Below are 26,928 nucleotides of genomic sequence, written 5' to 3' on the forward strand. Positions count from 1 at the left end.
ATTTTGGGAGGGTCAGGGCCGGCCCGGAGGAGCGGGAGCCTGCGAAACGCCTCAGCCCACGCGACGTGCCCCCGCAGGCGGGGAGGCGCTCGGTGGGCAGCCCCGGGCCCGAGCTGGGCCTCGCCGGCAGGGAGCGGGGCCGGCCTGACCCTGCGGCCTGGCGCCCGCCCGCGCGCTGGACAGACCGAGCGCCGTGGTGCAGGTGGGGAGCTCAGTTGAAGCGTTGTCTGCGCAGGCAGAGCCGCCGCCCCGCCGCCCGGGGGGCTTTGCCTTGGGTGGCGGGAAGGGAGGAGGCCAGGAGGAATAGCAGCCAGGTCGTCCGGCCTAACACGTTAAAACAGGCTCCTTCTGCACAGCCCGAAGCCCCAGGTCATCTCGAACCATACCATCGTGTGAAACCCTCTCCAAAGCCACACGGCATCTGCGACAAATAAAACACCCGCCTCACATTTCATCTTGAGCCTCCGGTCGGCCAGCTGGTGTCTTTAATGGCTGTAACGTAAAGCATTTGCTAATCTAGGTTCTGCTCCTGTTGAAATCAGTGACAAGACTGCACTTCCAAAGGGTTAGGCCCAGAGAGGTACGCATCCTGTGCTGGCGATGGGGCTGGCTTCACTTCCCCTCTCCGGAGGCTGCGGGATGCCAGCTTGCCCCCTGCATTTGTTGAAACGGTCCTGCAGAGTACTAACTTGTGTTGCTTTGTAGTGCTGTTGCACTACCAGCAAATAGCTGGAGTGTACGCACGCCCACTGCCAGCCTGCCTTCAGCCCAGTGCCTACACTGTGGACTGTCGTGCTCGTAGATCCAGTTATACTGTTTCGGTGCCTACTAGAGAGACACCCTGTACTGGGGGTTCTCCTTGGGGTGGCTTTACCAGATCTTTGCAGCCATTTTATGTTGATATACCTGAAATAAATTGACTGCTACTCAACCATGAATTCCCCTCTTAGGTTGTAAATTTCTTGGAGCAGAAACTGTCATACATTTTCTTCTATATTTATGCAGTACTGAACAGTTGACAGCTACAGTATTAATGAGCAATAATAGTCAGACTTATATCCTATGTACCATTTCACATCTTCAAAGTATTGTACAAAAGTAAACTAACTAGTCTTTGCAGAAGGTAAAGTGATACGCCCACTTCCCATTACTCAAAGTAAACAAATAAGATGAATGCTACTGTTAATCTTTACTCTCACCTCTGGTTAGTCATTTACATATCAGTGATTACTCTTTTCAGCTTAGGTGACAGGGAAACTGCCTGTATTTACTCAAGGTACTGTATCATCATTGTCCTTAATGTACTTTTTGCTATGGTGAATTGAATTCTGTGGCTGTGGAATCAAGGAACAAACCAGGACCCTTATGGGCTTTTATATGTGTCAAAAAAATAAGGAAGACAAGGTGGATCCCTTTAAGACTCCACATGAGGGCACCTTTACGGAAGGCCAGCAATTGCACAACACTTGTTTTCTCTCCAAAACATAGCAGTGAAGCCACTTGAAGGCAGCCTTGTCCACTCCCCTGAGATCTGTAGATGGATGCAAGATTATGCACTTAGGGACTAACAACATGATTTTTTCCATAAACTGGGGATATATCAGTTGGAAGTGACAAGGAGGAGGAACACATGGGTGTATTGGTTAATCACAGGATGACTACAAGCTGCCAGTGTGATGCAGCAGTGAAAAGGCTAATGCAGTCTTAGGCTGCATCAAGCGAGGTATTTCCAGTAGAGATTGGGAAGGGTTATTAACATCATACAAAGCATTGGTGAGACCTCATCTGGAACAGTGTGTGCAATTCCGGTCTCCCATGTTTAAGAAAGATGAATTCAAACTGGAACAGGTGAAGAGAGGCTACCAGGATGATTAGAGGAATGGAGAACGTACCTTTTGGGAGGAAATGTAAGGATCTTGACTTACTAACAAAACAAAGGCTGAGGGGAGATAGGATTGCTCTCTATAAATATACCAGAGGGATAAACACTAGGGAGGGAGAGAAGTTATTTAAGTAAAGGGCCAATGCTGGCACAAGAACAAATGGATATAAACTGGCCATCAGCAAGTTTAGGCTTGAAATTACATGAGGGTTTCCAGCCTTCAGAGGAGTAAAGTTATAGAACAGTCATCTAATAGTGGGGGTAAAAAATAGTGGGGGTAAAAAAAATTAACTTGTTTTAAGACTGAGCTTGGTAAGTTAATGGAGAGGATGGTATGATGAGATTGCCTACAATGGCATATGGCCCATTCACAACAGCTATTAGCAAATATTTCCAATGGCTGGAGATGGGACACTGGCGGGGGTTGGGGGCGAGAAGGGTTCTGGTTACTACAAAGAATTCTTTCCCAGGCTGGTGGGTCTTGTCCACATGCTTAGGTCTAACTGATTGCCATATTTTCCCCCCAGTATTTTGGCAGAGACCCTGGGTTTTTTTGCCTTCTTCTGCAGTGTGGGGCACAGTTCAGTCGCTGGTTTGAAATACAGTAAATGGTAGATTCAGACTTTCAAGTCTTTAAATCAAGATTTGAGGACTGCAGTGACTCAGTCAGAGGTTATGGGCCTACTACAGGAGTGGGTAGGTGAGGTTCTGTGGCTTGCAATCTGCTGGAGGTCAGACTAGGTGATCATGATGGTCCCCTGTGGCCATAAAGCCTGTGAGTCTATGAATGAACAGTATCTTTAGATCAATAGTATTAAAGGCAGCTATAGATCCATCTCTAGGAGTAGATCATCAGCCAACACAACTAAACAGTCTCTGTACCAAATCCAGGTCAATAGTCAGATTGACAAGGGTCAAGGAAATCCAAGGCCTTGTGAGAACTGTCTCGCAACCTTTTCAGTAATCTTGTCCACAAAGAGAGGATTAGACACAAGTTGATAGTTGGGCAGATTGTCTATGTTAAGTGATAGTTTTCTGCACATATGCCACACCAGTGCTCCTCTAAGGGAAGTCAGTAGCCCTCTTTCCTTAAAAGAGACATTGGCAATCTTCCTTAGCACTGGGCCAGCCCCTCTTAACTGCACTCTTCAGTTACCCCATTTGGAAAATGGGCCTATGTGTCACTAGGTCAGAGAGGTATATTGGCAGGGGATACAGTAGGAGGAGTACATTTACCAGATCCTGGAAATATTTTTCACTTTTGAAAATTTGCTGTGTCTGTTTCAGATGCTGACAACAGAGAATCACTTCAAGTTTTCAAATAATGTCAGTTTCTTAAAAATATATGATTCTTGACCTTGAAAACTAGTTATTTCAGGAGCTGATGTCAAAATCTATATGTGTCCTAAATGTTGTGGTGCAGTCTAATCTGCAGTCTCTCAGTAGGGGGAACAGGAGTTGGTTGGAGCCCTTTCAGATACATCTCTGCCACCAGGGGTATGATATGAGATTGATCAAGCTGTCTCCATGTCACAAACCAGATAGCTGGGCTGAAGATGAAGAAAGGCAAAGCCCTCTTGTTAACTAGTTTTTTGGCTTCCTGGAATTTCCGATGCTACTCCACAGCTTCCTTATTGCAGTCAGGGAACAGCATGATTTTTTAGAGTGGTTTCTACTATGCAGCTTCTCCAGCTCACTCACAGAGCTTGGTGAGCAGAAGCCCTTCAGTAACGAGCAAGAAGAGTTTAAATAGGAGACGAAGAATAGATTTGTGCTTAAGGCACTGAACTAGGATTTAGGTGATCTGGGTTCAGTTTCTGACCCACCTGCTGAAGTGAAGAAACAGATTGACAGAGCCAGAAGAGTACCCAGAAGTCACCTACTACAGGACAGGCCCAACAAAGAAAACAACAGAACGCCACTAGCCATCACCTTCAGCCCCCAACTAAAACCTCTCCAACGCATCATCAAGGATCTACAACCTATCCTGAAGGACGAGCCATCGCTCTCTCAGATCTTGGGAGACAGACCAGTCCTTGCTTACAGACAGCCCCCCAATCTGAAGCAAATACTCACCAGCAACCACACACCACACAACAGCACCACTAACCCAGGAACCTTACCTTGCAACAAAGCCCGTTGCCAACTCTGTCCACATATCTATTCAGGGGATACCATCATAGGGCCTAATCACATCAGCCACACTATCAGAGGCTCGTTCACCTGCGCATCTACCAATGTGATATATGCCATCATGTGCCAGCAATGCCCCTCTGCCATGTACATTGGCCAAACTGGACAGTCTCTACGTAAAAGAATGAATGGACACAAATCAGACGTCAAGAATTATAATATTCAAAAACCAGTTGGAGAACACTTCAATCTCTCTGGTCACTCGATCACAGACCTAAGAGTGGCTATACTTCAACAAAAAAGCTTCAAAAACAGACTCCAACGAGAGACTGCTGAATTGGAATTAATTTGCAAACTGGATACAATTAACTTAGGCTTGAATAGAGACTGGGAATGGATGAGTCATTACACAAAGTAAAACTATTTCCCCATGGTATTTCTCCCTCCCACCCCACCCCCCACTGTTCCTCTGATATTCTTAGGTTTCAGAGTAGCAGCCGTGTTAGTCTGTATTCGCAAAAAGAAAAGGAGTACTTGTGGCACCTTAGAGACTAACAAATTTATTAGAGCATAAGCTTTCGTGAGCTACAGCTCACTTCATCGGATGCATTTGGTGGAAAAAACAGAGGAGAGATTTATATACACACACACAGAGAACATGAAACAATGGGTTTATCATACACACTGTAAGGAGAGTGATCACTTAAGATAAGCCATCACCCACAGCAGGGGGGGGAAAGGAGGAAAACCTTTCATGGTGACAAGCAAGGTAGGCTAATTCCAGCAGTTAACAAGAATATCAGAGGAACAGTGGGGGGTGGGGTGGGGGGGAGAAATACCATGGGGAAATAGTTTTACTTTGTGTAATGACTCATCCATTCCCAGTCTCTATTCAAGCCTAAGTTAATTGTATCCAGTTTGCAAATTAATTCCAATTCAGCAGTCTCTCGTTGGAGTCTGTTTTTGAAGCTTTTTTGTTGAAGTATAGCCACTCTTAGGTCTGTGATCGAGTGACCAGAGAGATTGAAGTGTTCTCCAACTGGTTTTTGAATGTTATAATTCTTGACGTCTGATTTGTGTCCATTCATTCTTTTACGTAGAGACTGTCCAGTTTGGCCAATGTACATGGCAGAGGGGCATTGCTGGCACATGATGGCATATATCACATTGGTAGATGCGCAGGTGAACGAGCCTCTGATAGTGTGGCTGATGTGATTAGGCCCTATGATGGTATCCCCTGAATAGATATGTGGACAGAGTTGGCAACGGGCTTTGTTGCAAGGATAGGTTCCTGGGTTAGTGGTTCTGTTGTGTGGTGTGTGGTTGCTGGTGAGTATTTGCTTCAGATTGGGGGGCTGTCTGTAAGCAAGGGCTGGTCTGTCTCCCAAGATCTGAGAGAGTGATGGCTCGTCCTTCAGGATAGGTTGTAGATCCTTGATGATGCGTTGGAGGGGTTTTAGTTGGGGGCTGAAGGTGATGGCTAGTGGCGTTCTGTTGTTTTCTTTGTTGGGCCTGTCCTGTAGTAGGTGACTTCTGGGTACTCTTCTGGCTCTGTCAATCTGTTTCTTCACTTCAGCAGGTGGGTACTGTAGTTGTAGGAATGCATGATAGAGATCTTGTAGGTGTTTGTCTCTGTCTGAGGGGTTGGAGCAAATGCGGTTATATCGTAGCACTTGGCTGTAGACAATGGATCGAGTGGTATGATCTGGATGGACAGTCTCTACGTAAAAGAATGAATGGACACAAATCAGACGTCAAGAATTATAACATTCAAAAACCAGTTGGAGAACACTTCAATCTCTCTGGTCACTCGATCACAGACCTAAGAGTGGCTATACTTCAACAAAAAAGCTTCAAAAACAGACTCCAACGAGAGACTGCTGAATTGGAATTAATTTGCAAACTGGATACAATTAACTTAGGCTTGAATAGAGACTGGGAATGGATGAGTCATTACACAAAGTAAAACTATTTCCCCATGGTATTTCTCCCTCCCACCCCACCCCCCACTGTTCCTCTGATATTCTTGATAACTGCTGGAATTAGCCTACCTGCTTGTCACCATGGAAGGTTTTCCTCCTTTCCCCCCCCTGCTGTGGGTGATGGCTTATCTTAAGTGATCACTCTGCTTACAGTGTGTATGATAAACCCATTGTTTCATGTTCTCTGTGTGTGTATATAAATCTCTCCTTTGTTTTTTCCACCAAATGCATCCGATGAAGTGAGCTGTAGCTCACGAAAGCTTATGCTCTAATAAATTTGTTAGTCTCTAAGGTGCCACAAGTACTCCTTTTCTTTTTGTGAATACAGACTAACACGGCTGCTACTCTGAAACCTGCCAAACACTGTGTGACCTCAGGCAAGTTGTAGGATCTCTCTTTGCTTCAGTTCCCCATCAGTAAAATGAGGGAAATAATGCTTTCTGTCTCTCACTCTTTGTCTATCCTGCCTGTCTAGAGTGTAAGTTCTTCAGGGCAGGAATGGTTTCTTACTACGTATGTGTGTATGTACAACACCGAGCACAATGATATTGATAGGGAGCTATGGGAGCTACTGGAATATAATAATAATGTGAGGAATCTAGATCTCTTTCCATCCTCAGCGTTGGTGCTGCTCACCTGTGTTCCCATTTGATATCCAGTTGTATGTCTTTCTGCAGTTTTAGGAGTTGTGGCAACATGCCTTACAGGAATTCAGTTGGCTTGCCTGCCTCCATATCTTTAAGGAGCCTTACAACCTTCAGACACTGCAGTGATGAAGTCCATCTAAATATGAAAAAAGGTGGATTACATTGCCAGAGTTCAGAGTAGCAGCCGTGTTAGTTTGTATCTTCAAAAAGAAAAGGAGTACTTGTGGCACCTTAGAGACTAACAAATTTATTTGAGCATAAGCTTTCGTGAGCTACAGCTCACTTCATCAGATGCACTCAGTGGAAAACACAGTGGGGAGATTTTATATACGCAGAGAACATGAAACAATGGGTGTTACCATACACACTGTAACAAGAACGATTAGGTAAGGTGAGCTAATACCAACAGGAGAGCTGGGGTGGGGGGATGGGACAGACCTTTTGTAGTGATAATCAAGGTGGGCCATTTCCAGCAGTTGACAAGAATGTGTGAGGAACAGTAGGGGGGAAATAAACATGGGGAAATAGTTCTACTTTGTGTAATGACACATCCACCCCCCCAGTCTTTATTCAAGCCTAAGTTAATTGTATCCAGTTTGCAAATTAATTCCAATTCAGCAGTCTCTCCTTGGAGTCTGTTTTTGAAGTTTTTTTGTTGAAGAGTTGCCCCTTTTAGATCTGTAATTGAGTGACCAAAGAGATTGAAGTGTTCTTCGGCTGGTTTTTTAATGTTATAATTCTTGACGTCTGATTTATGTCCATTTATTCTTTTACGTAGAGACTGTCCAGTTTGGCCAATGTACATGGCAGAAGGGCATTGCTGGCACATGATGGCATATATCATATTGGTAGATGTGCAGGTGAAAGAGTCTCTGATAGTGTGGCTGATGTGATTAGGCCCTATGATGGTGTCCCCTGAATAGATATGTGGACACAGTTGGCAACGGGCTTTGTTGCAAGGATCGGTTCCTGGGTTAGTGGTTCTGTTGTGTGGTGTGTGGTTGCTGGTGAGTATTTGCTTTAGGTTGGGGGGCTGTCTGTAAGCAAGGACTGGCTTGTCTCCCAAGATCTGTGAGAGTGATGGGTCATCCTTCAGGATAGGTTGTAAATCCTTGATGATGCGTTGGAGAGTTTTTAGTTGGGGGCTGAAGGTGATGGCTAGTGGTTTTCTGTTATTTTCTTTGTTGGGCCTGTCCTGTAGTAGGTAATTTCTGGGTACTCTTCTAGCTCTGTCAATCTGTTTTTTCACTTCAGCAGGTGGGTATTGTCGTTGTAAGAATGCTTGATAGAGATCTTGTAGATGTTTGTCTCTATCTGAGGGGTTGGAGCAAATGCGGTTGTATCGCAGAGCTTGGCTGTAGACAATGGATCGTGTGGTGTGGTCTGGATGAAAGCTGGAGGCAGGTAGGTAAGCCTAGGTTTCAGAGTAGCAGCCGTGTTAGTCTGTATTTGCAAAAAGAAAAGGAGTACTTGTGGCACCTTAGAGACTAACAAATTTGTTAGTCTCTAAGGTGCCACAAGTACTCCTTTTCTTTTTAGGTAAGCAAAGTGGTCAGTAGGTTTCCGGTATAGGGTGGTGTTTATGTGACCATCGCTTATTACCATTGTAGTGTCCAGGAAGTGGATCACTTGTGTGCACTGGTCCAGGCTGAGGTTGATGGTGGGATGGAAATTGTTGAAATCATGGTGGAATTCCTTAAGGGCATCTTTTCCATGGGTCATTATGATGAAAATGTCATCAATGTAGCACAAGTAGAGTAGGGGCATTAGGGGACGAGAGCTGAGGAAGCGTTGTTCTAAGTCAGCCATAAAAATGTTGGCATACTGTGGGGCCATGCGGGTACCCATTGCAGTGCTGCTGATTTGAAGATATACATTGTCCCCAATTAGTTATGGGTGAGGACAAAGTCACAAAGTTCGGCCACCAGGTTTGCTGTGACATTATCGGGGATACTGTTCCTGACGGCTTATATAGTTCATCTTTGTGTGGAATGTCGGTGTAGAGGCTTCTACATCCATAGTGGCCAGGATGGTGTTTTTAGGAAGATCACCGATGGATTGTAGTTTCCTCAGGAAGTCAGTGGTGTCTCTAAGATAGCTGGGAGTGCTGGTAGTGTAGGGCCTGAGGGGGGGAGTCTTCATAGCCAGACAATCCTGCTGTCAGGGTGCCAATGCCTGAGATGATGGGGCTTCCAGGATTTCCAGGTTTATGGATCTTGGGTAGCAGATAGAATACGTGGTTCTAGGGGTGTGTCTGTGCGGATTTGTTTCTGTGCTTTTTCAGGGAGTTTCTTGAGGCGATGGTGTAGTTTCTTCTGATAACCCTCAGTGGGATCAGAGGGTAATGGCTTGTAGAAAGTGGTGTTGGAGAGCTGCCTAGAGCTGTTCATATTCCGACCTATTCATGATGACGACAGCACCACCTTTGTCAGCCTTTTTCATTATGAAAACCAGTCAGAGAACACTTCAGTCTCTTTGGTCACTCAATTACAGACCTAAAAGGGGCAATTCTTCAACAAAAAAACTTCAAAAACAGACTCCAATGAGAGACTGCTGAATTGGAATTAATTTGCAAACTGGATACAATTAACTTAGGCTTGAATAAAGACTGGGGGTAGATGTGTCATTACACAAACTAAAACTATTTCCCCATGTTTATTCCCCTCCCTACTGTTCCTCACATGATCTTGTCAACTGCCCATCTTGATTATCACTACAGAAGGTCCGTCCCGTCCTCCCCACCCCGCTCTCCTGCTGGTAATAGATCACCTTACCTGATTACTCTTGTTACAGTGTGTATGGTAACACCCATTGTTTCATGTTCTCTGTGTATATAAATCTCCGCACTGTATTTTCCACTGAATGCATCCGATGAAGTGAGCTGTAGCTTACGAAAGCTTATGCTCAAATAAATTTGTTAGTGTCCAAGGTGCCACAAGTCCTCCTTTTCTTATTGCCAGAGTGGTTCACTTTCTTCTTGAGGGTTTTTATTATTTTGCTTCAGTTTCTTGTGGGAGAAAATAACAATCTTCAGCCTAAACTATACCTTTCAGTACATATGTTCATTGAGAAAGGTTCCTTTGCTGTCCAAAGTACTACGTTCCTTGACAAAAGAGAAGGATGGAGATGAACCTAAACCCCACATCCTGAACCAGCTTCAGCACTCAACCTGTCTCCATAATGAGATTTTGCACTCCTAAGGTGAGGAATGTGTAGACAGGGAGGTTTTGATCCTGGGTTTCTCTAGTAGGAGAGATAAATCACTGTAGCTTGGTGGGACCTGATCCTTTCACTCCAGCATCTACTACCCAAAACAGTTGCTTGGTGAGCGATTCTGATGGCAGTTCTTATTTTCCCAGGGCGGTTTATAGCCAGCATCCTTTATTTTCAGCCATTGACCTGCAGAATATAGTTTTTCATGTCAAACCCTGACCAACATACAAAGTTGTTGGTGCTGTCTGAAGAAAAACATACTTGTGTTTCAGAGTAGCAGCCGTGTTAGTCTGTATTCGCAAAAAGAAAAGGAGTACTTGTGGCACCTTAGAGACTAACAAATTTATTAGAGCATAAGCTTTCGTGAGCTACAGCTCACTTGTAGCTCACGAAAGCTTATGCTCTAATAAATTTTAGTCTCTAACGTGCCACAAGTACTCCTTTTCTTTTTGCGTATACTTGTGTTGCCTTCTTAAATAAGGCTCTGCTTAAATCTGTCATAACTTACAAACTGTACAAAGAGTTAGAGACCTCTTGTGGAGTTTTTAGAGGTTACATCTTTTTATTTTGTATTTTTTAATATTTTTCTTTCTGGTAGGATTTTTGTTTTTTTCCAGCAGAGGGAGACATCTGACCATGAAACTGAATGGCTAGCAGCAGTATTCTATAGCCTGCTTTATCAATATACATATAAAACTCAATGTTCAAATTAACTAGTTCAATAAGTAATTTAGCTCATTGATTTTTGGGCATATCCTAAGTGCCATTACAAGCTACGGATATTTTAAATGCCATTACCTAATAGAAGGAATGTTTTAAGCACCTTTTATTGATTTTATTACTGCTTTATTTTGCTGTCTTGGTTTAAAATCATTTTAACCACTCTGTAATCAAGAAGAAATATATCGTTGGTGAAATACAGTCAATTTCCTAAAAACCTTTGACATCGTTAAATAAGGAATTACAGTTGTTAAATCATGTCAGGCAATAACCGAGGGACAGAAAAGATATAAAATTTGGAGCAGTGGACCAGCATACCAGTAAGCTATTTTGACCTTTGGCATTCAGACTCTGTATGTGACAATCACACTTCAATTCTCTTCTTGGTTCTTACATCAGTAAGAAGAGATTTAAAATCTCAGCATGCCAGGAAGGTTGCTGAAGGATAACAGAGTATGATTTAGAGACAATTAAAGGGCATTTTAATGACCTGCTGTGACTTTTTGTTAAAATTACTTTCTAACTTAGCAAATTTGAAGTTTCATTTGCCAGACTGTATTGCAAGTAGTGTGGTATATTGATGTTCTACACAAAAGGAGTAAATTGAATCTGCTCACAGGGATTTTCAGCTACTTCCTTGCCTAGCTCTTTTGACTTGAGGAGATTATCAGTATTATTGAGCTAATCAGTTGGTGGAAGTAGACTGGGAATACAGGACCTACGTTGCCTAATCAAAGAATTGCAAAAGTATGCAGTGAACATTGGAGCTCAATAAAAAAACAGCTAATGAGTTGATTGCATTGATATTTGATGTAATTTAACGGTAGAGTGGCAAACATCAATACCTCTATATGATTTGGTAAATGATTGTTGAGCTGAGATTCAAAGTTTAAAGAGATTCTGCTGTGAGAGAGCACCTGGCAACCAACCAATACTGGGGAGTTGAATTTTGTCCATTAAATGGAATAGACCATAAAGTCAAGTGTTTCACTCATTACTATTTTTTAAATCAAAAATTAATTTATAGAGGAAATTTACAATTACACCTATGGCTCTTTTCAGAGACAGACTCTCTGGTTCTGAAAAATTAGAAGACAAAAGGAAAAATAAATTGGGGTTTATAAAATATAGAAAGGTTATACAGCTAATAAAATATTTTGTATGATTATAAATACTGTAAATACGATATATAAATTTTAAATTTACTGATGATTCTCTAGTTATAATTTAATGATGACATAAAAACCTGCAAGGAGGGAAGCCAACACCAAGAAACATTATGCTATGTCCTTGGAGTTAAAAATCTGCTGTGTTTGATGTGCTAAATATCCCATGCATGAAGAAGCAGTTGCAGCTAGTTAGTGATATATAAACATCTCAAATCAATTTTATTATGTAAAATAGCACATTAATTGTCCTTGATAATGTTAGCTGTAATTTTATTCTTTTTTCCGTTCTTCCCTTGTTCTAGTCTTGCTTGATTTGTTTCTTAGGCACTGCTACTTTTGTGCTCATAAGTGCAACTAATGTTGGTAATAGGTAGTGACATCTGTGTAGGTTTTTCTGAATCAGAGCTCTGCCAGTTTCATACATTGTGTCAACAGCAGACAGCAGGCTATTGGAGCCCAGTTGCTGAGCAATTCTTTTGTTTGATATGTCAAAGTCTGTGATCTTCCCTTCATAATGGGAATGAGACTGATACTACAGGAATGTGGGACCTTCAGTCATCAATTAGTATGTGTCTTCAAACTCCCAAGGATTTAGATGGTTTAGCAGTTTGTTTTTATTTCTCTTTATAGCATCTGGCAATACCTTTGGGGCTAGTTCCTCATTATGGCTTGAACCATGCTAGTCACAACTGTATGTAAAATAGTTATCAAGCACAGTTCTGTGAAAACTGTGCTTGCCAACTGATTTATATTATGGTTATTGCTAGCACAATTTTCCTGTCCCAAGTGGCAAGGGACATTTTTTAGCGACCGTGCCAGGTACAATCATGCTATAGACTCTGGGTGTTGGGACAGGGGTATAAATTTAGGGCTATGCATGTCCCTTGATCCACTGTGGATCTCCCACTGATATCAGTGGGACACTTGTACAAGACTGAGTGTAGCATATGGTCTTAATGTCATCACTGAAGTTTAAATTATTTTCATTATCTATTATGTTTTGGTACCTTATTGTTGCATTCATTATAACAGAAAGGGAAAATATGCTCCCCTTTAAGACCACTATTATTTCTTTCTCTTCCTTCCCCATCCTCATTTCTCTTTTTTTTCTTCTTCTTCTCTGCCTTTGGGTATGTCCTCCTTTCTTCCCTCTGCATTTCCTTATCTGGAGCAGCTCCCAATTCCCAACCCTATAGGCTTCTCTCCGACTCACGTCTCCTTTCCATCTGCTAATATCATCAATAAAATAGTTGATACTGACATTTAAAGTGTTTTCACTAGGTTTTAGAGTAAATAGGTTAGCGTTTCTGGCTGTCTGCAGACTCAGAAGATACCATTGCATAGGTTACACTCAGTTCATATTTTTAAAGTTTTCTTTGCAACTATTTGAGTTGGAAACTTGCTTTATTTTAAATTGAAAGATTAGTTTATACAGAATCTAATATGTCATGTGAGCCACAACATTATATCAAACAGACAGGATCTGGCCTATGGGCTGGGTGTTGAAAACTCTGCTAAAGACTGAACCTCTTAGCACGTCAACTGGCTGGTTTGTGTGTACTGTTGTAAAACAGAGCCAATTCCATATCCGCTTGATTCATATGCAAAGGGAGCCTCTGTGTGAAGATCACTCACCTTTTGTGTGGAAGGAGGGTTTAGCCACATCCATGGCATTGCTCTTCCCACATCTAGAGGAGCTTTCTATGTAAAGTTCAGGGTCCAAACTGCAGGACGGAGAAGAGACAGGTGAGCAAGGGGGCTGAGTGGATGGGCTGGATGTAGGTCCAGGTGGAATTCAGATTGTCCCTCCTCCAGCCCCATGGACCCTATGTGGAAAAAGTAATAAAGCCCCAAGCGGCTTTTCTGTGTAATCTGCTCTGGGGGCTGCTGTGACCAGGTGGTGTTCCTGGTACCATGGCTTCAGTAGTGCTATGCAATCATGAAACGTGTAAGGGCTGAAGGGTGTTGGACCCAAATACGAAAAGGACCTTATTCTCTCTTTTCCTTTCCTACTATTTCTGTGAAGAATAGAAGTGGGTCTCTTTAAACCCAAACCAATAGTAACAGAGATTTTTAAAGAGACAATGTGTCCACTAACATTCCTTTCCACTGAAATTAATATTGAAATTTATTAAAAATCCACTGGAGAATATCTGAGCCTTCTGTAGATCTGTTACTAGACTGTCACATTATATCTTGGTGCTACCAGTTTGGGGAGGAAATATATTTACTTCCTTATAAATAACTTTAGCTTTGTCCAAATAACTGTAGTTTTGTCTGTCAGTAACTATAAATTGGCCTATTTGCTCCTGTGCCATCTGATCTGCAGATATTCTTTCAGTTGTAATAACTTATTTGTACATGTTGCTGGAGCATTGTTACTTTACCAAAAGGTGGAGGTATAAGATAAACTTAAAATACTGATCATCATATGGCCTTTTTATGCATTGCAGTATTTCCTATCAGCTGATTTCAGAATTTCCTTGCCCATACCTGTGGGTGAGCTAGAAACCAAAATAATCCTGTCCGTCCTCTTATAGTATCATAGTGCAAAAAGAAAAGGAGTACTTGTGGCACCTTAGAGACTAACAAATTTATTAGAGCATAAGCTTTCGTGAGCTACAGCTCACTTCATCGGATGCATTTGGTGGAAAAAACAGAGGAGATGCATCCGATGAAGTGAGCTGTAGCTCACGAAAGTTTATGCTCTAATAAATTTGTTAGTCTCTAAGGTGCCACAAGTACTCCTTTTCTTTTTGCAAATACAGACTAACACGGCTGCTACTCTGAAACCTGTGAGTATCATAGTGGAATTTAGAATGATAATTTCAGATTCAGAACCAGCGTTTGCTTTGGCTAGAAGAGATATAGCATACATATGGTCCAGTGCCTAACAATAATCTGTAATAAACCTACTTCTTTATGTTGCATGTCTGGGGTGTACTTTTCCAAACCATAAGGCTTAGAAACACCAGAGAGATTTTTAATGACTGTCAGTAATTCTATTGAAATATAAAAGACATTTTAAAATAATTATTTCATTATTCTTATGTTTTTACCATAAAATGATTTTTGAGACTAGAAAAGGAAACACACAGTTAAAACCAGGTTCCACTTGCACTCATTTTTCCACACCTTGAGGACTAGCAAATTCTTTAATATGAGACTTTATTTGTACAAAGCAAAACTTCAAAACCACTCAAAAGCTTTCTTATTAACTGCTGTCAGTCCTTTGATTTACAAGGGCAATAAAGATCTAGAGGGGGCGCATTTATCATGGAGTTCAGCACACCAGGAGCCATTTTCTCAAGCGGTAAAGCCAAGTGATAAAATGAGTTCTTTTGTTCTATAACCAAGACACATTCCCTATTTTTAGGCACTTATGTGTATTGGAGTTCTTGGCTTGTAATTTGGCTGTGTTCCTCTAATGCTACATCTACAAGTAATGATGAATTGCTAAAATGCAGATACTGATGATGCAACAGGAACAGCAGATTGAATGATGCAAATTTACCTTCAGTTTTTTATTAGTTGCCAACGTTATTTATTTCTCCAGTGTTAATTTTGATTTTATTTGCCTAGCGCTTTTAAAATTGGGTGGAAGAAGTTATCATATTCTCCTTTCTTAGCAATGCTGAGAGAATTCTGATTTAGTAGTAAATAAAATAGTTTAGTTTATGCCAAAGAACCATTCTCCTGAGATGTGATGCTGAGAAGCAAAACCCAGTTGTTTTATCTACTTTCCAAAATTAACTTGTGTAGCTGATTTTGAGTTTTGTTGTGCAGTTTTGGCAGGTATGAAAACTTATTTTTAAGTAGGTCTGTAACAAAACATTGATTACCAGTGTAAACATGTCATTAAGGGTCAGATTGTGTCAATGGGTCTATTCATATGAGTGACAGTTCTGAATGTGAGTAAGGCCCTCACAATCTGGCTTTAAATAAATTAGCTGAGTTTTGAGTTAAAGAAATTAATGCTGTTTAGGTTCAGATTAGCATGCTGCCACCTTTCCTTCCCTAGTGAACTGAAGCGCCTCTTCCTGTCAATCACTTAATGAAAGTTCTGGCAAGCCCATTTGCGCTACCAGAAAAACTGCCCATCATCATTGCTTGGACACCTTTGAAAATGTATGAGTAGGAAAATGGATTTCAAAGCAAACAGCTTCTAGTGTAACTGAATATTTTCTTCTTAATTCTTAACCTAAAATCTTGTGAGAACTTGCTTTCCAATACTTCTATTTGAGGTGGGCCTTTATTGTAAAGTGGGATTGGGTGAGGTTTTGAAAAAACCTTGACTCTGTGTGTGTGTGTGTGTGTGTGTGTGTGTATATATATATATATTAAAAACACTTGACCATATATATTATATATATACACAGAGAGAGAGAGAAAGAAGTGCGTATATATAGAGAGAGAGAGAGGGAGAAAGAGAGAGTGAGAGCGAGCCATGCTATGGTACCGACAACTGTAACCATTTATTCCCAAATGGGTGCAGAATACTATGATGGTCATGCTTGTCAGCCATTTTTGACCAAGCTGTAGCTAGAGTAACATGTTCCTCTGTAGGCAGAGTTTTTAAAATCCACTATACTAGTTGAAACAGTGCTTGATAGACTGCATCTCTAGTCAGATTATAGCATGGTTTCATAATGTGGTTGTATACCAGTTATGAATCTTTTTATGTTGGAAAAAATGTTATAACAGCATTTAAAAATCTGTTTGAACGTGATGGACAGGGGTAAAAGATGTATAGGGGAAGAAGTGATTGTTTTGCATTCACTATTACGTACAATAATTTGGAATTTGGGATAAATCATACATTGAGCTTTATTACTGCCCTAGCTGATATGCCCATGAAAGTATAATACTAAGAAATCCAAGACAATGTTTCATAATGACTGACCCATAGTAGTTACTTATCCAAAAGGAAGCAGCTGTTGTGACAAGCAGGAGAAACTATTATAACCAGCTTACAAACATATGGAAAAGTAAAGGTTTGGCTGACCTATCACGGCTATCAGCCATGGCAGAGGGACTTTTCAGATCTGTTGATGTAATTTTATGTTGGTACTTAAAATTTTGGGAAGGAAACATTTTGTCCAGGAATCCCACCTCTTTATATAGCTGTGGAGGGAGTTGTGTTATTTCTGATACTTATCATACTATAAAATCTTTTAGTTTCTGATATTTTAAGTTGGAAATATAAGTTGTTGCATTTTTTGACCCTGGGGCCTCTTTTTTATACTGTAGCCTCTTGAAAGATCCTAAAGACTCGGAAAAAAACCCACTTTGTTTTATAAAGCAGTTTTGGGGTCAGATTTTCTAAAATGTATGCTTTCATGTTGGATGTTTAAAGACCATCTGTTAACTGAAACCAACCATTTATGTTTCCTATTAGTCTTGTATCTTTCCTATTAGTCATGTATGAAAGAATACAGAGACATCCAACAGAATTCAAAACAAAAATTGAAAAAGCAGATGTTGAAACTATGTTGGCTTGTTCCTTTTCTTTTACAGGAGCAAATAATTATTAGCGGATCACAAAATACTGCAAGGCTAGTTTTGCAAACCATTTTCTAGCATCACAGCTAAGATGTATTTCTGATTATTTATTGTATATTGCAGTTGAAAATTGGAGTATTTTACTTGGAGACAGAAGAGGATTCTAAAAAATATATATGATGAAGGTTATGACTGGAAGCATACAATGAAAGATAAAATACAAAATTTTAAATAGTTATGCAGTTCCTAGTCTCTCAGGACTCATTTATTATGTTGTCATAGTGAGCAGTGAATAAAAAAATAAAAAGGCTGTTCCTTGGGTAGTTGTGACTTATTGGTAGTTATCTTTACAAGAGCTCCATGCTGTCTTAAGTAAAGATCTCTGAGAGAAAAAAACAAACTTTATTTTTCAAATAAATTCAGCTAAGAGCCCACAGACTTCCATGACACCACACTGAATTATTATTAATGTGCATTGCTGCAAGAATAACACTCACTGCTGTTTAATAATAACGTCTTTCCGTGGAATTTCAGAAAGTCAGTAGGAAAATGGAAGGCAGATTTAAGTGCTGCAGTAGAATTAAACTAGTCCATTTAATAGTGAGGACATTTTTATCATTGCTTCTGCAAGAAAGAACAAAAATTAACACTTACTGTGTATGTGGGTTGATTTGCTGGCTGAAGGATTTTGAATGGCTTGTGTATTATGCAAGAACAAGTCTCCTAGTCTGAAAAATACCCATTTTAACCCATTCCCTTTCCTTCATGGTCTTTTTCTATTTTTAACCAGGGATGGATCATCTGTCAGAAACATGCACAATTTTGGCTATAGAACTTTATCTTTTAATGGGTGGTGTGTGGATTGCTTATCTTTGTTCTCTTTGCTTACTTATCTCTTTATGGTAGGTACTGTGGTCTACTTGTTAGACACTGGATTAAAGTAGGAGTTATGGGTTCTACTCCTAGTTCTGCAACTGACTCACCGTGTGATTTTTGGCAAATTGCTTCACCTTTCTGTGACTGTTTCTCCATTTAGAAAATGGAAAAATTTTATTTACCTCTTAGGGATGTTGTAAGGTTTAATTAATAATCATAAAATGCTTGAAATTTTTGCATGGAAGGTGCTGTAGAAGTGTTAATGTTAATTAATTTATTTATTAATTTTATTAATATTTGGGCACTATTGAAATTAATTAGACCTATGGGGAGCTCCAGTCTCATATAGAGTGCTTTCCTGCTGTGAGAGGTACTGGGGCTTTTTCAGAAACTCATAAATGTTAGAGACAGAAAAGCTGTTATATGTTTGCCAATGCAAGATATTCCCTTTTACACACTTACAACTGTTTGTCCAATCTAATGTTTAATGTCCCAGGATATGAGACTTCTACCACTTCTTTTGTGAGACTGTACTGGTGCCGGTGCCACATCCTCTGCTGGTGGTCACCAAGCATTTAAATCAGATGCTAAATAAATATTTCAATTACATATTCCTTCAGCATAGTCCACATGGTTACCAGAAAAACCCTGGATGGCCTTTCTTTTGTTTGGTCTTATTGTGCGTATGTGTCTGTCAGAGAGAGAGAATATTTTTAATTCAATTACTTCTTTTCAAAAATATTTAATAAATAGAATATTGTATCTTTAAATTGTTTTGTGTTAATCCAATAAGGATTTTAACATGGGCTAATAAACATCTCAGCCTTCCCCTTTAGAGGTTATTTAGTCTAGCGTATGGTTGTGACTAAAGCTGGGTGGGAATTTTTCAACAAAATTATTTTGTGAGAAAGTGCTGATGAGAAAGAGACTCCACTCCAGAATAGCCAGTTGTCAGGGCTGAGGTTCAGGTCCCTGCTCTGCTTGATTTAAAGCAGGTACTTGAACCTAGTTCTCTCACAGCCTGGGTGGGTGCCCTACCCATCAGACTATAATGTCAATCAGTCTATGATGTTGGAGCTGTTCTACTTGGTATAAATAGTTAAATATGAATTGGGCCAGAAGTTCCTGCTCTGAATCAGGGAAACCAAGGGACTTGAGCCCACATCTCAGGTTGGGGCTCTAACTATCAGGTTACTGGCTGTTCTGGAGAGGGTGTGTGTGTGTCTCTCTTCGGCACCCCCCTTTTTCTGGACAATTTTTGAAAGGTTTTGGTTTTGTCCTGATTTTGATATCGCAAAATTTTTCACAGGAAAACCCTTTCCAGTCTAGCCGGCCCAGCTCTAGTTATGACCTTATAAGTAGGCAGCACTCTCAAATTTCCATCTATATAGCAAAATAGAAAAGGATGGAAAAATGCAAAAATATTTAATGGAATTCAGCCAGACCAGCATACTGATTAGTTTTTACATTTATTTTATTGTTTGTATTGCAATAGTGCCTATTGGCCCCAATCAGGGATTGGAGCCCTATTGTTCTAGGCACTGTAAACACATTTAGGAAAAGACAGTCCCTGCCCAAAGAGCATACAGTCCAAGTATAAAATGAGAGACAACAGGTGGTTACAGTGAACATGAGGGGCACAGTGATTATGATCATGTGCAATAATAATGATGATCCTTGCTTGATTATTGAATTCCTTGATAGTGTAATAAAAATATGCTGATTTACAGACACCTCTTTACATTTGCATGAAATCCAATGAATACTTTTTTCCATATTTAAATAAATTTGTGAGCTCAACTTCAACAGGTAATCCCTTCTGTAGGCATCTGTGATGGGATGCATGAACCCTACACCAGTGACAAAGGGGTTAAAGAGCTGTTATGGGCACCCTGCCTCTCCAGCCCTATCAGTTGTATCAGGGTGGGGAGTAAGGGTTTAAAATCAGGAGTTCCAGACAGTTTTTTTCCCCCCTAAGACTAAATTTTTATTAAACAGTAATGCACAGATTTCCATTTTTTACAACGGACATGACATTGAGGAGCACTCTCAAATGAGGCTCTCACAGCTATGTGCAAGTCAAGCTGGCATTATGAAACATCTACCTAGGGGTGGAGTGCAAAGAGTACTGCGACGGGCCGGAAACATGTGAGGAGCGTGTGGGAAATTTCGGAAGGGCATGGAATGCAGTTCTGTATGGGCTGCTGCGGGAGTCGAGCATGGTTGTGTTCTGACGGCAGTGAAATCAGGGACCTCAGCATCTCTGTTTGGTCCTCCATCAGATTTATCATCCACTCCTGCCTGCCCAGTCTCCTCTCCTGGCTATCAACTCTGAGTTTTTCCACTGATTGTCTCTCTCCATTCTCTGTGCTCACTCTCTGCAGTATCAGATGATAGCAGCATTTCTCTAAACATGACCTTACTCCTCCTCATTTGCCTCCTTTATCTGACAGAGATGCTCTGACTGTATGTATGTGGCGGCCTTCAAGGCCACATCTGCTGAGCAATTCCAATTCAGCAGAAAACTTTGGCAAATACTGAACAGCCCTATGCTTGCTTATTTTTGCTTCTCTTGATTTGTCACCCAAAATCTTCAACCCCGAGGTGAGGTCCTGCTGCACGCTCAGCAGCCACTCGCGCAGAGTGTCAAACATCTTCCCCTCGCCTGCCTGCCAGCCACCACGTCTCCTCCGCACGAGTTCCAGACAGTTGGCGGGCAGTTCTAGGAGCGAACAGACAGCAGCTCTACAGCTCCCAAAAGGGACTTCTGGAAAGCTTCAGGTCACGCACTGATTCTGCAAGGAGACAGCAGACTCTGGCATACTGGTTAGGCAGGATAGGTTCACCAAGCCCCAGGGTGAGCTTTTAAGTGGTCAGTACTGCTATCCTCAGCCCCTCCCAGGATTACAGAATCTGAGACTATACTGAAAGGGCTTGTGGAGTAAAACCCAGGAGCCCCATCCTTTTAAACTCAGACTATTCTGCTCATCTTAGTATCTCTGAAACTCCTGTTTATGCAGACCAAGTCACCCTATGGGTCTTGCAGTGGCCAGACATCAGGAAGTGACCATCAACCCGAGAACTGTGACAGTATCTTTGTATAGTTGTATTCAGTCATATGTAATTCAGATAGCTTGGTATATTTGTCATGTTTCATAGAGTTAAAGGCAAGAAGGGACCATTAAAGCATCTAGTCTGACCTCCTGTATATCACAGGTCATTAAGTTTCACCCAGATATCTCTATATTGAGACCAATGTCTCTGGTTAAACTAATGTATTTCAGTCAAATGTTGTGTGCCACAGGCTGAGAAGAGGAGAGACCAAGGTTCCCCTAATGCCCAAGGCTTAATTAGGTGAGATATGCCCAGATGATCCGAACAGGTGATCCATTCCCCATGCTGCAGGAAAGGTGAAAGACCCCCAAGGTCCCTGTCAGTCTGACCTGATGGAAAACTCCTTCCTGATCCCAAGTCTAATGTTTTGGTGCAAATTCCAGCTTCAGGAGACATACCCATGCCAGAGCTCATAGAGCCAGCCTGCCAAAAATAGAATGTCAGCCACTGCTATATTTATTTGTATATCTGCAGATCTCCCCAAAGTCAGGCAGTTGGTTAATGTAGGTAAAACTCAGCTTTACTTTTCATTTGAATCTTATATATACTTTTAACCCTTTCCAGATTTTCATAAAGATTTTATCAAAGGCTTCAAAATTACTGTCTTCCAGGTTTAATTTTTAATGTTAAAATAAATAAATACTGGTTGAAGCTACTTGGAAACATTAAGTTGCTATTGATTTTAGAATACAACTATTATTAGTACTTAGTTCAAAGCTGGAAACTGTAACCTTAATTAAGATATAGGGTAAAAAAGTAGGAGCATCATCTTTGGGTGGAAAGTTCCTCGTCAATTAAACTTAGCAAAAGAGAAGTATGATACAGGGTAGGATGTAATTATTGAAGGGAAAACCCTTAAGTGTAATTGGTAATTGATGAGTTGAAGGTTTTCAGTTTACAAAAGCACATTTTATTGATGCTACATGATGGAGACCATCTTGAGAATGCTTTTTCATATTTAAAAAAATAAAATTATATCTGTCTTTGTTGATATAAAATGAATATGGTTTCTAAGGAAAATTACTTTCTCAATTTATGGGAAAATGTCATCTCATCTCATCTGTTTTCAGATTTTGGAAAAGGTTAATTAGTTATCCACTAAGCTTGGCAGAAGAAGATTTTTTAAAATATAATATTAAGAAATGTCCTATTGGGGTATGAAGGTAACACCACAAGGGGGTACTATAATTTTAACAAATTTGTCCTGGTAAGTAAGTTTATTAAGGTGATATGATTACAGCCTGCAGAGTTAATTTTAATATGCTAATACACCCAGCAAGTTGGGAAGTTAAATAAAATTATATATTTAATTTAAATTTATAAGAGGTAGGGAAGTTTAGTAAGGTCATCTGTAGATTATATTAACACTGAATATAGGCTTATAAGGTTTAAAATTCAGTTTTCTTATAAATGAGTTTTAGATGACTGCTGTATGCACGTTATTGACCTTTGAATGAGGAAGTGAATGTTGCATTCTGTGATTCTTGGTGCATTTTTTTTTAAAGAAAAAGTATAACGATTCACTCTTCAAGTAAAGCAAGCTAACACTGGATATTTCTCTCTTTTAATGGAATCATCAAGTTTACAGTTTCAGTAAAGAGTGGAGCTGTATATTAATGGGACTTCAAGGGAAACTTTTCTGGTTTTCATTGGAAAATTATATCCTCCAGAATTCTTCCATTAGAAAATCCATTACTCTTTTCTCTGGTTAAACCTTCTGATAAGATACTAATAGGGATTTTCTGTTATATTCATGGATGCAGATGTGTACACTATACCCATTTGTTTTTTTGAAAGGGGGAAGTGTAAAATATCTATGTTTTGGAGTTTTTATACTATCACTGTTTTCAGAGTGTGGCTCAGCTGTAGAAGAGTAGGGCAGAAAGTGAATGTAACTGAAAATGGGCCTCTGAAGTCTTTGATACTGTGTTTGGCCATCAGATAAAAAGGAGAAAAGGATAAAGAGCTATAAAGAATGGGGAGACCAAAGAACAAAGTGGTGAGAGTGTTATTAAAGAAAAGTAGAAAAGAAGTAAGGTGGCTGAAGAGAGTCCTTTTAACATTTTGCTTGTATGTTGTTTATCTATTACTGGTTGTCTACCTCTTAGAGGTAGAGACCGTGTCATAGAGTTTACATAGTGCCTACTACAAATTCCTGACTAGGGCCTCCAGATGCTACCATAATACAAATATATAATAATAATTAGCAGAGGACTGAGAGACATACAGCTCTAGGAAGGGATAGTATACAGGTGAAGAAGAAGAAGAGAGCACATAGGGCCTGCTGCAAAATGCATTGAAGTGAATCGGAGTCTTTTCATTGACTTCAGTGAGATTTTGCTCAGGCCCACAGAGAGCTGAGTTAGAAGACAGAATGAAGAAAATAGTTTACTAAGAAAACTAACACCGTAAGAGAAGCATATTGTTAAAATTCATTACAGAGACACTTGTTGTGGCTCAATAGTTAAGGTAGGGTTAATTTTTGCACTTAAAGTAGGGATTTAACCTCAGTTATATATGAAGAACACAGTGTGTTTTCATGAAATATATGGCACTTGCTCTGAGTACAGAAGGAATTTTTCAAGAATGTACAAGTAAATCTATTAATTAGTTTTTGAATTCAAATTATTATTTTTAAAAAAATGTATCCTGTAGTGCTGTGTTGGATTTTCTTCGTTCCAAGTAATTTCAGTAATGGAAAAACACATGATCTTCAAACTTCCCATATAGTTGAAACTCACTGAAATTTTGTTAATTGAAATTTTAGTCTTCATTTGAAGAAATTAGGTTGTAATTAAGCGGGTTGCACAGTAGAACATCAGAGTTATGAACACCAGAGTTACGAACTGACCAGTCAACTACATGCCTCATTTAGAACCAGAAATATGCAATCAAGCTGCAGAGACCAAAAAAAACCCCAGCATATACATTATAATATTGTGTTAAACGTAAACTACTAAAAAAAGGGAAAGATTTGACAAGATTTAAAAAAAAGGTTTGACAGTGTAAGGAAACTGTTTCTGTGCTTGTTTCATTTGAATTAAGATGGTTAAAAGCAGCATTTTTCTTCCTCATAGTAAAGTTTCAAAGCTGTATTAAGTCAATGTTCAGTTGTAAGCTTTTGAAAGAACAACCATAACGTTTTGTTCCAAGTTACGAATGTTTCAGAGTTATGAACAACCGCCATTCCCGAAGTGTTCGTAACTCTGAGGTTCTACTGTGCATAGTACACATACGCTTTTTTGTGATCTGGAGAATGTTTGCTATTGTTGTTTCTGTCTCTGTATGCCTGAAAATGTCTTTGATTGTTGGCCATTTCTCGATTGGTTTTGCCTGTCCTTCTCTAATCCCAGGTCCAACCAACTGATCACAGAGTAGAATTTACCATATTGTGGGTGTCTAAGACCCTGAGTAACATGACTGTATCAATTTTGAAAATGGGACTTAACTGTCTAAGGTCATGTCTGGACTACAAAGTGTCGTCAACTCAAGTTATGTTGGCGTACAGCCATCAAAGTTTTTATATCACTTGGGCGCGTGCACACTGGGCTGCTTGCTTCAGCGCTGCATGTTCTCACCAGGAATCTTGCACAGTGCATCCCAACTAGATATTCCTCTATGACCTCTACCACTGTACAGCACAATGCCTTTTGGGACAATTTTCTGAGTGCTTTGTGGGATAGTAATGAGTTGCCCAGGGATTTCTGGGAGTTAGAGGTCAACCATGCCACTTTCTAAATCCCATAATACTTTTCAGACCCCTTAATTTTCATGCTGATTTTTAAAATTCCTACAGATTGCTTTTTGGTGTCTGCTTTCTCTCTGACAGAAGCATGGAGCTTGCAGAATTGGGCATAATTCTCTTGTGCATTGCTCATACAGGGTGCACAGTTCTCCGGTATATGCAAGACTTGAGGGAGTATTGCTACCACAGGGTTTGGGAGGAGGAGGAGGCAGCAAAGATGTTTGAGCACAACAACTGGTTGCTGATGGACACAGTGAAAAACAATGTCAGGTTGCTGCTGGCATTCATGGAACAGTTCCACATGGTGGAGTACTGTTTCTGGACTGAGAAGTGAGCACTGATTGGCAGGATTACATTGTAATGCTCGTTTGGGATGATGAACAATGGCTGCAGAACTTTCAGATGTGAAAGGCCACATTCCTGGGGCTGTGTGCTGAGTTCTACCCAGCTCTCCAGTGCAGGGACACCAAAATGAAAGCAGCATTGACAGCAGAGAAGCAAGTGGCTATCATGCTCTGGCAACTTGCAACACTGGATTGCTATCAGTTAATTGGCAATCATTTTGGAGTTGGAAAATCCATAGTGGGGGCCATTGTGTTCCAAGTGTGTAGAGCCATTAAACATCTCCTGCTACATAGGACTGTGACTCTAGGTAATGTACAGGAAGTAATCCTAGACAAATTGGAGGATTGGGCCAAAATAAATCTGATGAGGTTCAACAGGGACAAGTGCAGAGTCCTGCACTTAGGATGGAAGAATCTCATGCACCGCTACAGGTTGGGGATCAACTGGCTAAGCAGCGGTTCTGCAGAAAAGGACCTGGGGATTACGAGAAGCTGGATATGAGTCAGCAGTGTGCCATTGTTGCCAAGAAGGCCAATGGCATATTGGGCTGTATTAGTAGGAGCATTGCCAGCAGATCGAGGGAGGTGATTGTTCCTCTCTATTTGGCACTGGTGAGGCCACGCCTGGAGTATTGCGTCCAGTTTTGGTCCCCCCACTACAGAGGGGATGTGGACAAATTGGAGAGAATCCAGCGAATGGCAATGAAAATGTTTAGGGGGCTGGGGCACATGACTTACGAGGAGAGGCTGAGGGAACTGGGGTTATTTAGTTTGCAAAAGAGAAGAGTGAGGGAAGATTTGATAGCGGCCTTCAATTACCTGAAGGGGGGTTCCAAAGAGGCTGGAGCTAGGCTGTTCTCAGTGGTGGCAGATGACAGAACAAGAAGAAATGGTCTCAAGTTGCAGTACAGGAAATCTAGGTTGGATATTAGGAAACACTATTTCACTAGGAGGGTATGAAGCACTGGAATGGGTTACCTAGGAGGTGGTAAAATCTCCATCCTTAGAGGTTTTAAAGGCCCGGCTTGACAAAGCCTTAGCTGGGATGATTTAGTTGGTGCTGGTCCTGCTTTGAGCAGGGGGTTGGACTAGATGACCTCCTGACGTCTCTTCCAACCTTAATATTCTATGATTCTAAGTAGTGGATAGATTTTTAAGTAGTGGCTTTCCTGAACTGCGGTGAGGGAATAGATGGCACGCATATCCCTCTTTTGGCACCAGGCCACCTTGCCACAGAGTGCATCAACAGAAAGGGTTACTTTTCTGTGATTATGGAAGCATTAGAGGACAACTGAGGATGTTTCACTAATATCAGTGTGGATTGGTCAGGAAAGAAAAGGAGTACTTGTGGCACCTTAGAGACTAACAAATTTATTAGAGCATAAGCTTTCGTGAGCTCTGTAGCTCACAAAAGCTTATGCTCTAATAAATTTGTTAGTCTCTAAGATACCACAAGTACTCCTTTTCTTTTTGCGAATACAGACTAACATGGCTGCTACTATGAAAACTGGTCAGGAAAGGTGCATGATGTTTGCATCTTTGTGAATACAAGACTTTTAAACACTCTGCAAGCAGGGACATTCTTTCCCAATCGTCAGATT

At 40.7% G+C, this 26,928-nt stretch overlaps 1 long non-coding RNA gene across 2 annotated transcripts; it reads left to right on the plus strand.

The window, feature by feature from the left end:
* Nucleotides 1-8: 8 nt before the first annotated feature.
* On the plus strand, nt 9-16,510 carry LOC122456225. Of its 2 annotated transcripts, XR_006274983.1 has the most exons (5): nt 1,235-1,245; nt 2,015-2,126; nt 2,812-2,816; nt 15,066-15,069; nt 16,500-16,510. It is a non-coding gene; the product is annotated as an uncharacterized LOC122456225 (long non-coding RNA). The 2 variants fall into 2 exon arrangements; XR_006274982.1 differs by having other exon boundaries at nt 9-2,126.
* Nucleotides 16,511-26,928: the final 10,418 nt, after the last annotated feature.

Source organism: Dermochelys coriacea, chromosome 12 (genome assembly GCF_009764565.3).
Source record: "Dermochelys coriacea isolate rDerCor1 chromosome 12, rDerCor1.pri.v4, whole genome shotgun sequence".
In the NCBI taxonomy this organism is placed as follows: domain Eukaryota; kingdom Metazoa; phylum Chordata; order Testudines; family Dermochelyidae; genus Dermochelys; species Dermochelys coriacea.